The sequence below is a fragment of the Orcinus orca genome, chromosome 3, assembly GCF_937001465.1.
Source record: "Orcinus orca chromosome 3, mOrcOrc1.1, whole genome shotgun sequence".
Classification (NCBI taxonomy): Eukaryota; Metazoa; Chordata; class Mammalia; order Artiodactyla; family Delphinidae; genus Orcinus; species Orcinus orca.
Window position 1 is genome coordinate 1,649,926 of NC_064561.1, and position 11,742 is coordinate 1,661,667.

An 11,742-nucleotide genomic window follows, 5' to 3' on the forward strand; every position below is an offset into this window, starting at 1 on the left:
GTCAGAATAGCCCCCGAGACATCTGCGTCCCACTCCCAAGACGTGTAGCTATGTAGGGTCACAGTGACCTGCCAAAAGGAACGTGCAACTCACCCTCTGGAGAAAGACGGACAGTATAAGCCTCTACCAGCTGTCATGACAATGTCCTACGGCAACTCAAAAATTACAAAGCAAGAGAGAAAACGGAAACCGATCCACATGTACTTCAGAAATGGGAGTTATCACATACCTCAGCATAATAAAGGCCATATTAGGCAAACCTACAGCTAACATCATACTTACGGGTGAAAAGCTAAAAGCGATTCCTCTAAGATCAGGAACAAGAAAAGGACTCCCATTCTTAGTTTTATTCAACATAGTTTTGGAATTCCTAGCTACAACAATCAAAAGAAGAAATAAAAGGGATCCAAATTGGAAAAGGAAACTTGTCACTATTTTCAGATGACATGATATTATACACACAAAATCCTCAAAATGCTACCAGAAAACTACTAGAGTTCACCAATGAATTTGGTAAAGTCACAGGATACAAAATTAATATACAGAAATTTGTTGCATTTCTATACACTAACAATGAAATATAAGAAAAATTATGGAAACCCATTGCATCAAAAAAAGTAAAATACCTAAGAATAAACCTACCTAAGGAGGCAAAAGACCTGTACGCAAAAAACTATGAGATGCTGATGAAAGAAACTGAAGATGACACAAACATATGGAAAGATATACCATGTTCCTAGATTGGAAGAATCAATATTGTTAAAATGACCATACTACCCAAGGCAATCTACAGATTCAATGCAATCTCTATCAAATTACCAATGGCATTTTTCACAGAACTAGAACAAAAAAATTTTTAATTCATATGGAAACACAATCCCAAATAGCCAGAACAATCTTGAGAAAGAAAGAAAGAGCTGAAGTCAGAACACACTCCATGACTTCAGACTGTATTACAAAGCTACAGTCATCAAAACAGTATGGTACTGGCACAAAAACACACATATAGAGCACTGGAACAGCATAGAAAGCCCAGAAATAAACCCACGCACTCACTGTCAGTCTATGAGACAAGGATATACAGTGGAGAAAAGACAGTCTCTTCACTAAGTGGTGCTGGGAAGACTAGAGAGCTAAATCTAAAAGAATGAAATTAGAACATTCTCTAACATCATATACAAAATAAACTAAAAATGGATTAAACACCTAAATATAAGACCAGATACTATGAAACCCCTACAGGAAAACATATACAGAACACTCTTTGACATGAATCACAGCAGTATCTTTTTGGATCCACCTCCTAGAGTAATGGAAACAAAAGCAAAAACAAACAAATGGGAGCTAATTAAACTTAAAAGCTTTAGCACAGCAAAAGAAACCATAAACAAAATGAAAGGACGACCTATGGACTGGGAGAAAATATTTGTAAACAATGTGACCTACAAGTGATTAATTTCCAAAATACACAAACAGCTCATGCAGGCTCAATATCAAAAAAACAACCCGGGGGCTTCCCTGGTGGCGCAGTGGTTGTGAGTCCGCCTGCCGATGCAGGGGACACGGGTTCGTGCCCCGGTCCGGGAGGATCCCACGTGCCGCGGAGCGGCTGGGCCCATGAGCCATGGCCGCTGGGCCTGCGCGTCCGGAGCCTGTGCTCCGCAACGGGAGAGGCCACAACAGTGAGAGGCCCGTGTACCGCAAAAACAAACAAACAAAAAAAACAACCCAGGACTTCCCTGGTGGTCCAGTGGTTAAGACTCTGCACTCCCAAGGCAGAGGGTCTGAGTTCAATCCTTGGTCAGGGAACTAGATTCTGTATGCCACAACTACAGGATCCTGCATGCTGCAACTAAAAAAAAAAGATCCCACACGCAGCAACAAAGATCCCACGTGCCACAACTAACACCTGGTGCAGCCAAATGAATAAATATTGAAAAATAAACAAAACCCACAACCCAATCAAAAATTGGGCAGAAGATCTAAACAGCCATTTCTCCAAAGAAGATATACAGATGGCCAACAGGCACATGAAAAGGTGCTCAACATCACCAATTATTACAGAAATGCAAATCAAAACATTACAATGAGATACCACCTCACACCAGTCAGAATGGCCATCATCTAAAAGTCTACAAACAATAAATGCTGGAGAGGATGTGGAGAAAAGGGAACCCTCCTGCACTGTCGATGGGAATGTAAATTGGTACAGCCATTGTGGAGAACAGTATGGAGGTTCCTTAAAAAACTAAAAATAGAACTACCATATGATCCAGCAATCCCACTCCTGGGCATATATTTGGACAAAAGCATAATTCAAAAAGGTACATGCAGGGACTTTCCTGGTAGTCCAGTGGTTACGACTTTGCCTTCCAGTGTACGGGGTATGGGTTCAAATCCCTGGTTGGGGAGCTAGGATCCCACATGCCTCAGGCCAAAAAACCAAAACAAAACAGAAACAATACTGTAACAAATTCAATAAAGACATTAAAAATGCACGTCAAAAAAAAAAAAAAAGTACATGTAACCCCTATGCTCATAGCAGCACTATAATAGCAGCACTATAATAGCTGACAATAGCCAAGACATGGAAACAACCTAAATGTCCATTGACAGATGAATGGATAAAGAAATGTTACATATATAAAATGGAATACTACTCAGCCATAAAAAAAATGAAATAATGCCATTTGCAGAAACATCAATGGACCTAGAGATTATCATACAAAGTAAATCAGAAAGAGAAAGACAAATATGATATCCACTATATGTGGAATCTAAAAAATAATACAAATGAACACATGTACAAAACAGACTCACAGACATAGAAAACAAACTTAGAGTTACCAAAGGGGAAAGGTCGGGGGGGGGGAGGGATAAATTGGGAGTATGGGATTAATATACACACAGTACTATGTCTAAAATAAACAACAAGGACTTACTTAGAGGAAACTATATTCAATATCCTGTAATAACCTATAATGGAAAAGAATCTGAAGAAGAACAGATATATAGGTAACTGGATCACTTCGCTGTATACCTGAAACTAACAGAACACGGTAAATCAACTATACTTCAAAAACAATAAAAGAAATTGGAGTTATCAGAGAGTTCATATATTCAAGACAGTAGAAAAATGGACAAAATAGATGTAATAGTAATTTCAACAAGCAGAACACTCTCTCATATAAATTGCAGCCATGTCTTTTTGGATTCACCTCCTAGAGTAATGAAAATAAAACCAAAAATAAACAAATGGGACCTAACTAAACTTAAAAGCTTTTGAACTGCAAAGGAAACCATAAACAAAACAAAAAGACAACCTAAGAAATGGGAAAAAAACATTTGCAAATGATGCGACCTACAAGGGATTAATCTCCAACATACACAAACAGCTCATGCAGCTCAGTATCAAAAAAACCAAAAAACCCAATCGAAAAATGGGCAGAAGATCTAAATAGGCATTTCTCCAGAGAAGATATACAGATGGTCAAAAAGCACATGAAAAGATGCTCAACGTCACTAACTGCTAGAGAAATGCAAATCAAAACTATAATACGAGGGGCTTCCCTGGTGGCGCAGCGGTTGAGAGTCCACCTGCCGATGCAGGAGATGTGGGTTCGTGCCCCGGTCCGGGAAGATCCCACATGCCGTGAAGTGGCTGGGCCCGTGAGCCATGGCCACTGAGCCTGCGCGTCCGGAGCCTGTGCTCCACAACGGGAGAGGCCACAACAGTGAGAGGCCCGCGTACAGCTAAAAAAAAAAACAAAACAAAACAAAACTATAATACGAGGTATTACCTCACATCAGTCAGAACAGCCATCATCAAAAAGTCTACAAACAGGGACTTCCCTGGTGGCGCAGTGGTTAAGAATCCGCCTGCCAATGCAGCGCACACGGGTTTGAACCCTGGTCCGGGAAGATCCCACATGCCGCGGAGCAACGAAGCCCATGCGCCACAACTACTGAGCCTGCACTCTACAGCCCGCAAGCCACAACTACTGAGCCTGTGCTCTAGGGCCCACGAGCCACAACTACTGAGTCCACGTGCCACAACTAATGAAGCCTGCATGCCTAGAGCCCATGCTCCGTGACAAGAGAAGCCACTGCAGTAAGAAGCCTGCACACCGCACTGAAGAGTAGCCCCCGCTCACCGTAACTAGAGAAAAAGCCCACGCACAGCAATGAAGACCCAACGCAGCCAAAAATAAAATTAATTAATTTTAAAAAAAGTCTACAAACAATAAATGCTGGGGAGGGTGTGGAGAAAAGGGAACCCTCCTACACTGTTAGTGGGAATGAAAATTGGTGCAGCCACTATGGACAACAGTATGGAGGTTCCTTAAAAAACTAAGAGAGCTACCATGTGATCCAGCAATCCCACACCTGGCCATATATGCAGAGAAAACCATAATTCAAAAAGATACATGCACCCCAATGTTCATAGCAGCACTATTCACAACAGGCAAGACACAGAAGCAACCTAAATGTCCACTGACAGATGAATATTTAAGAAGATGCAGTACATACATACAATGGAATAGTACTCAGCCGTAAAAAAAAAATGAAATAATGCCATTTGCAGCAACATGGATGGACCGAGAGATTCTCATACTAAGTGAAGTCAGACAGAAAAGACTAATATCATATGATATCACTTGTATGTGGAATCTAAAAAATGATACAAATGAACTTATTTACAAAACAGAAACAGACTCACAGACTTAGAAAACAAACTTATGGTTACCAAAGGGGAAAGGTGGGGGGAGGGATAAATTAGGAGGTTGGGATTAACATATACACACTACTAGACATAAAATAGATAACCAACAAGGACCTACTGTATAGCACAAGGAACTCTACTCAATAGTCTGTAATAACCGAAGTGGGAAAAGAATAGATATATGTATAACTGAGTCACTTTGCTGTACACCTAAAACACAACATTGTGTATTAACTATACTCCAATGTAAAAAAAATTAAATGAATAAATAAGAAAAAAAATAACAAAATTCAACAGAGTTGGAACATATCTATATTTGACAGTCTAGCACTGAAAAATACAATATCTGTAATGAAAATATTGGCAGCTAGGAGCAACAGTAGACTGGACACAACAGAAGACAGGGCAATAAGAAATGTCCAATGTGAAGAAAAGTAAAAAGTAATAAGAATGGGAAAATGAAACAGATCATAAGGGATGTGGGACACAGTCAAAGGGCCTGACGTCTGTCAGTGGAGTCCCAAAGGAGGGGAAGAGGAAGAATGAAGAAGACTCCATGCAACGAAGACCCAACGCAGCCAAAAATAAATAAAATATTTTAAAAAATAATAATAATAAAAAAAAAAAAGACTCCACACTCCCAATGCAGTGGGCGCTTGTTCACTCCCTGGTCAGGGAACTAGATCCTGCATGCCACAACTAAAGATCCCATGTGCTGCAACTAAGACCCAGTGCAGCCAAATAAATAAATATTTTTTAAAATATATTAAAAAAAAGAACTGACAGGACAAAACTGAAAAACTGGCAAAACTATATTCATAGTTGGAGATGGACACCATCACACAGCTCTATAAATGACAGAAGAAATCAGGAAGGATCATTAAGATCGGAACAACATGAACAACATGAACAGCAGACTTGCCTAGTGGACATACACAGAACACTACTCCCAGCAACTGCAGAACACAGGTTTTTATCAAGTGCACAGGAAACAATGACCACAATAGGTAATATTATGTACCGTAATGCAGGTTTAAGAATAATTTACCTCCTGCAGAGCATGTTCTCTGGCTAAAGTGGAATCAAACTAGAATCAATCATAGGATAACAACAAGAAATCCCCAAGTGTTTGGTAATTAACTCCTTGACATAAACATAGGCTGAAATAGAAACCATATGGAAATTAAGAACGACTTTGAACTGAATGATGGTGATTATAATACACCAAAATTTGAAGCTCCTGCTAAAGCAGAATTGAGGGGAACACTTACACTTTATGCATAGGTTGGAAAAGAAGAAAGGTTTATTTTACTTATTTATTATCATTAATGTTTTGGCTGCACCACACAGCTTGCAGGATCTTAGTTCCCTGACCAGGGATTTCACCCGGGCCCCACAGTGAAAGCGCCAAGTCCTAACCACTGCACTGCCAGGGTATTCCCAAGAAGAGAGGTTTAAAATCCATGGTCTCAGGTTTCATCTTAAGACACCAGAGAATTAACGGCAAGTTCAACCCAAAACAGGAGAAACAACAAAATAATGAGGCCAAAACTGAAGCAGAAAACACGAAAAACATGAAATACAAACAAACCTTTGGTCCTTTGATAAAACAATAGCAAACGTTTCTGTTTGTTTTTAAAGAGAAAACACATGACTAACACCAAACGTGAGAAGCGGGGGCTTCCCTGGTGGCGCAGTGGTTAAGAATCCACCTGCCACTGCAGGGGACACAGGTTCAAGCCCTGGTCCGGGAAGATCCCACGTGCTGCGGAGCAACTAAGCCCATGCGCCACAACTACTGAGCCCTTGTGCCGCAACTACTGAAGCCTGCGTGCCCTAGAGCCCGTGCTCCACAACAAGAGAAGCCACCGCGATGAGAAGCCCACATACTGCAATGAAGAGCGGCCCCCGCTCACTGCAACTAAAGAAAGCCTGCACGCAGCAACGAAGACCCAACACAAACAAAAATAAATAAATAATAAATAAATAAAAATAAAGTTCCCTTTATTAAAAAAAAAAAAGAGAGAAGGGGAACACCACTACAGATCCTACAGACATGAAAGAGATAATAAAAGGGGTTCAATTTCTGGTTAGGATATAGACTGTTGTGGCAGACCATAACTTTAGGTGGTTAAAACTAAAACGAGAAAAAGAACAGATTCACTACAGAAATCTACAGAAATACAGAAACATAGATACAGCCGCAATGGAAAACAGCATGATGGTTCCTCAAACAATTCAAAATAGAATTCCCATATGACTCAGCAGTCCCACTTCTGGGTATATATCCAAAGGAAATGAAATCAGGTATCTTGAAGAGATATATGCACCCCCCATGTTCACTGCAGCATTATTCACAATAGCCAAGACACAGAAACAACCTAAGTGTCCCTTGATGGATGAATAGAAAATATGATATATACATTTTTTCTGGTATATTATAATCACAATATCATTCACTTCAGGATCGTTCCTAATCTGCACACAGTATAAATACATATATATCTATTTATATACATAATATGTATAGATACATATATCGCAAATCAAAACTACAATGAGGAATCACCTCACACCAGTCAGAATGGCCATCATTAAAAAGTCTACAAATAATAAATGCTGGAGAGGGTGTGGAGAAAAGGGAACCCTCCTACACTGTTAGTGGGAATGTAAATTGGTGCAGCCACTATGGAGAACAGTATGGAGGTTCCTCAGAAAACTAAAAATAGAACTACCATATGATCCAGCAATCCCACTACTGGGCATATATCCAGACAAAACGCTAATCTGAAAAGATACATGCACCCCAGTATTCACAGCAGCACTGTTTACAATAGCCAAGACACGGAAGCAACCTAAATGTCCATCGACAGAGGAATGGATAAAGAAGATGTGGTACCTATATACATGGAATACTACCTCAGCCATAAAAATGAAATAATGCCATTTGCCACAACATGGATGGACCTAGAGATTATCATACTAAATAAGGCAGACAAAGAAATACCATATGATATCACTTATATGTGGAATATAAAAAATACAAATGAACACATTTACAAAACAGAAACAGACTCACAGACACAGAAAACAAACTTACAGTTACCAAAGAGGATGGGAGGAAGGGATAGATTAGGAGTTTGGGATTAACAGAAACACACTACTATACATATAATAAGCAACAAGAACCTACGTATAGCCCTGAGACTATATTCAATATCTTGTAACAAGCTATAATGGAAAACAATCTGAAAAAGAACACACACACACACATATATATATACACACATATATATAAAATTTGATCACTTTGCTATATACCTGAAACTAACACAACATTGTAAATCAACTATACTTTAAAAAAACAACCAAAAACACCCATCAGAGTCAAATAACTTCAAACTATAAAAAGCAGGGCTTCCCTGGTGGCACAGTGGTTAAGAATCCGCCTGCCAATGCAGGGGACACTGGTTTGAGCCCTGGTCCTGGAAGATCCCACATGACGCGGAGCAACTGAGCCCGCGAGCCACAACTACTGAAACCCGTGCGCCTAGAGCCCGTGCTCCACAACAAGAGAAGCCACTGCAACGAGAAGCCCGCGCACCGCAACAGAGTAGCCCCCACTCACCCCAAGTAGAGAAAGCCCACACACAGCAACAAACACCCAACGCAGCCAAAAATAAATTTTAAAAAAAAGCAGCCGGACAAAAAAGACACATTCCTTTGAAGGGGTTAACAGGGCCAGCTCACCTCTTGTCAGGAACAATGGAATAGCATCTCTAAAATGCTGAGGCAAGAAAGTCAAACCCAAACCACCTGCCAACGCAGAATCCCATTCTCACTGAAAATACCTTCTGCTAATGTAGGCGAAATAAAGATATTTTTAGGCCACTAAAAGCTGGGAGAATTTGTTGCCAGTAAACCCGCACCACAAGACGTATTAAAGGGAGCTCTTCAGACCGAAAGGAAAGGATCTCAGATGGAACCTCTGGTGGGTCAGCAGATGAAACAAAGAGCAGTGGGAAGCGTGACCACGTGGGTGTACATACAAAACTTTTTTTTTTTTTTTTTGCGGTACGTGGGCCTCTCACTGTTGTGGCCTCTCCCGTTGCGGAGCACAGGCTCCAGATGCGCAGGCCCAGCGGCCATGGCTCACGGGCCCAGCCGCTCCGTGGCATGTGGGATCCTCCCGGATCGGGGCACGAACCCGCGTCCCCTGCATTGGCAGATGGACTCTCAACCACTGCGCCACCAGGGAAGTCCACAAAACTCTTCTTAAAAATGTATTTGAGGGGCTTCCCTGGTGGCACAGTGGTTAAGAATCCACCTGCCAATGCAAGGGACACAGGATCGAACCCTGGTTGGGGAAGACCCCACATGCCACGGAGCAACTAAGCCCGTGTGCCACAGCTACTGAGCCTGTGCTCTAGAGCCCGCGAGCAGCAACTACTAAGCCCACGCGCCACAACTGCTGAAGCCCACGAGCCTAGAGCCCGTGCTCCACAACAAGAGGAGCCACATCAATGAGAAGTCCGTGCACGGCAACGAAGAGCAGCCCCTGCTCACGACAACTAGAGAAAGCCCGCGTGCAGCAACGAAGACCCAACGCAGCCAAAAATCAATAAATTAGGGGTTAAGAACCTGCCTGCCAACGCAGGGGACACGGGTTCGAGCCCTGGTCCGGGAAGATCCCACGTGCCACGGAGCAACTAAGCCCGTGCGCCACAACTACTGAGCCTGTGCTCTAGGGCTCACGAGCCACAACTACAGAAAGCCCGCGCACAGCAACGAAGACCCAACGCAGCCAAAAATAAAATAAATTTATTAAAAAAATGTATTTGAAAGACTTGACCGTATATAATGACAGGGAGTTGCGGGCTTATAACGTATGTCAGAAGTAAAATAAATGGCAAAAATAGCACAAGTGGGGGTAAGTGGGAATAGGCCAACATCACACAGGTGCCCCTCTCTTCTGCGTTCCTTCCCTGTTTATAACGAAAACCGCCACATGAGCCGACCCCTCTGGTTCCGGCACCGCCAGAGGGCTGGCCTGGCCTCCTCTCCGCCTGCTCTCCCAGCTGCGCCATTTCCACTTCCCCACAACACAGAGGTGGCCTCTACCCCTCCATCCCGGACCGGGTAGGCAGCACTGGCCTTCCCAGGCCTCGGTGCTGGAGGGACACCCTGGCAGCACGTGGGAGCCTCAGCTCAGGCTCGTTCCACCAGCTTCTGGAAAGGCTGAGGAGCCGAGTTCTCGGGCCTCAGTGCACGATTCTACCTCTCTGCCTGCAGGCCCCAGTCACGGCCCTCCCCGTGCACGTCCTCGTAAGGTCGTCCCGCATCCTTGCGAGGGTGTGCCTTGTGGGCAACTGTCTCTAATTCGTGGTGGAGATTCCAGGCTCTACCTGGAAAGTTCCCCTCAGCAGCAGCTTTATTTTTTATTTTTTGGCTGTGCTGTGTGGCTGGCGGGATCTCGGTTCCCCAACCAGGGATTGAACTCTGGCCACAGCAGTGAAAGCACGGAGTCCTAACCACTAGACCACCAGGGAACTCCCAACAACCGACACTCACTCGGCCACCATCTCCTGCGTCAGCAACTGCGTCAACTCTTCACCGTCTTGTTCTGCTTCCCAGGCCTTTTCTCAGATCTCCCCTGGAGCCTGGGGCACCTTACAGTTTATCCTTCGTTTCTAAAATCATCTGTTCTTTCATTTTCTTCCAGAATTGGATCAGCCATTTCCAAGTCTGGTTTTTGTCCGCGTCTGTCCCTTGTTTTTGAATTTCTGATCCAAGATGGTTTCGTATCTTCTGACGCTGTTGGGACAGTCTGCCCTTCTCCGACCTCATGCTCTCTCCTGGGGACGCTGGGGTTCCTGGCTGGGGCAAGGGACATGTGCAGGTTGTGCTGTGAACCTCTGCCTTTTGGCTTCTGCCCACCTCGCTAGCTGCCCCCTGCCGATGCTCCCACACGGCCCAGCAGAGAAAAAGGGCTGGGAGGGAGGCCAGGCTCCCACAGGGGACTTGGCGGTGTTCCTTACTTTGTAAGTGTAGGCAGGATGTTGCACGCGGCAGGCATTCCTCCCAGTGGTTCTGTGTTGTTTGGGACAGACGGTGGGCTGCCATCGTTTTCAACTACCTGGATCCTTGTGAAACTGTTTCAAGAACTGCTGCTGTTGTGTTTTCTTAGCTGATGCTGCCCTAACAGAACAACACAGGCTGAAACCACACATGGCATTTCTCACTGTCCTGGAGTCCGAGATCGGTGTGGCCAGTTCCTGGTGAGGGCCCGCGTCCCAGCCTGCAGACAGCCGCCTTCCCGCTGCATCCTCACCCAGCACAGAGAGCTCTGGTCTCTCCTCCTCTCCTTACCAGGACGCTAGTCCCATCATGAAGGCCCCATGCCTCCTAACACTGTCCCCCACTGCGGGTCTGGCAGCACCATCTGAATGTTGGGGGATATAAACAATTAGTCCATAGCCACCAAAGTCATTTTTCCTCAGCCGCGTCCACAGTGACTGTGACGCTGTCACAGGGCTTCCCACTTTGTGCTGTCGGGTTCACTCAAGACCTAACCATTCACATACAGCTGGTACCTTTTTGCTCCTGGAAGGGAAGCCTTAGGGTTAGGGTTTCAGATGGACTTGTGCAGACAACGGCAAGGAGCCTGTCCTTCAGCTCCCGTGTTTGCTGTTCTCACTGTGATTTACTTCAATGGCTCTTTTTTCCACCAGCCCCAAGTAGACCAAACCTGGTTTTTTTTTTTTGGCTGCGTTGGGTCTTTGTTGTGGTGTGTGGGCTTCTCAATGCAGTGGCTTCTCTTGTTGCAGGGCACGGGCTCCAGACGCACAGGCTCAGTAGTTGTGGCATGTGGGCTCAGTAGCTGTGGCTCGCAGGCTCTAGAGCGCAGGCTTGGTAGCTGCGGCTCCTGGGCTTAGTTGCTCCGCGGCATGTGGGACCTTCTGGGACCAGGGCTCGAACCTGTGTCCTCCTGCACTGGCAAGTGGATGCTTAACCACTGC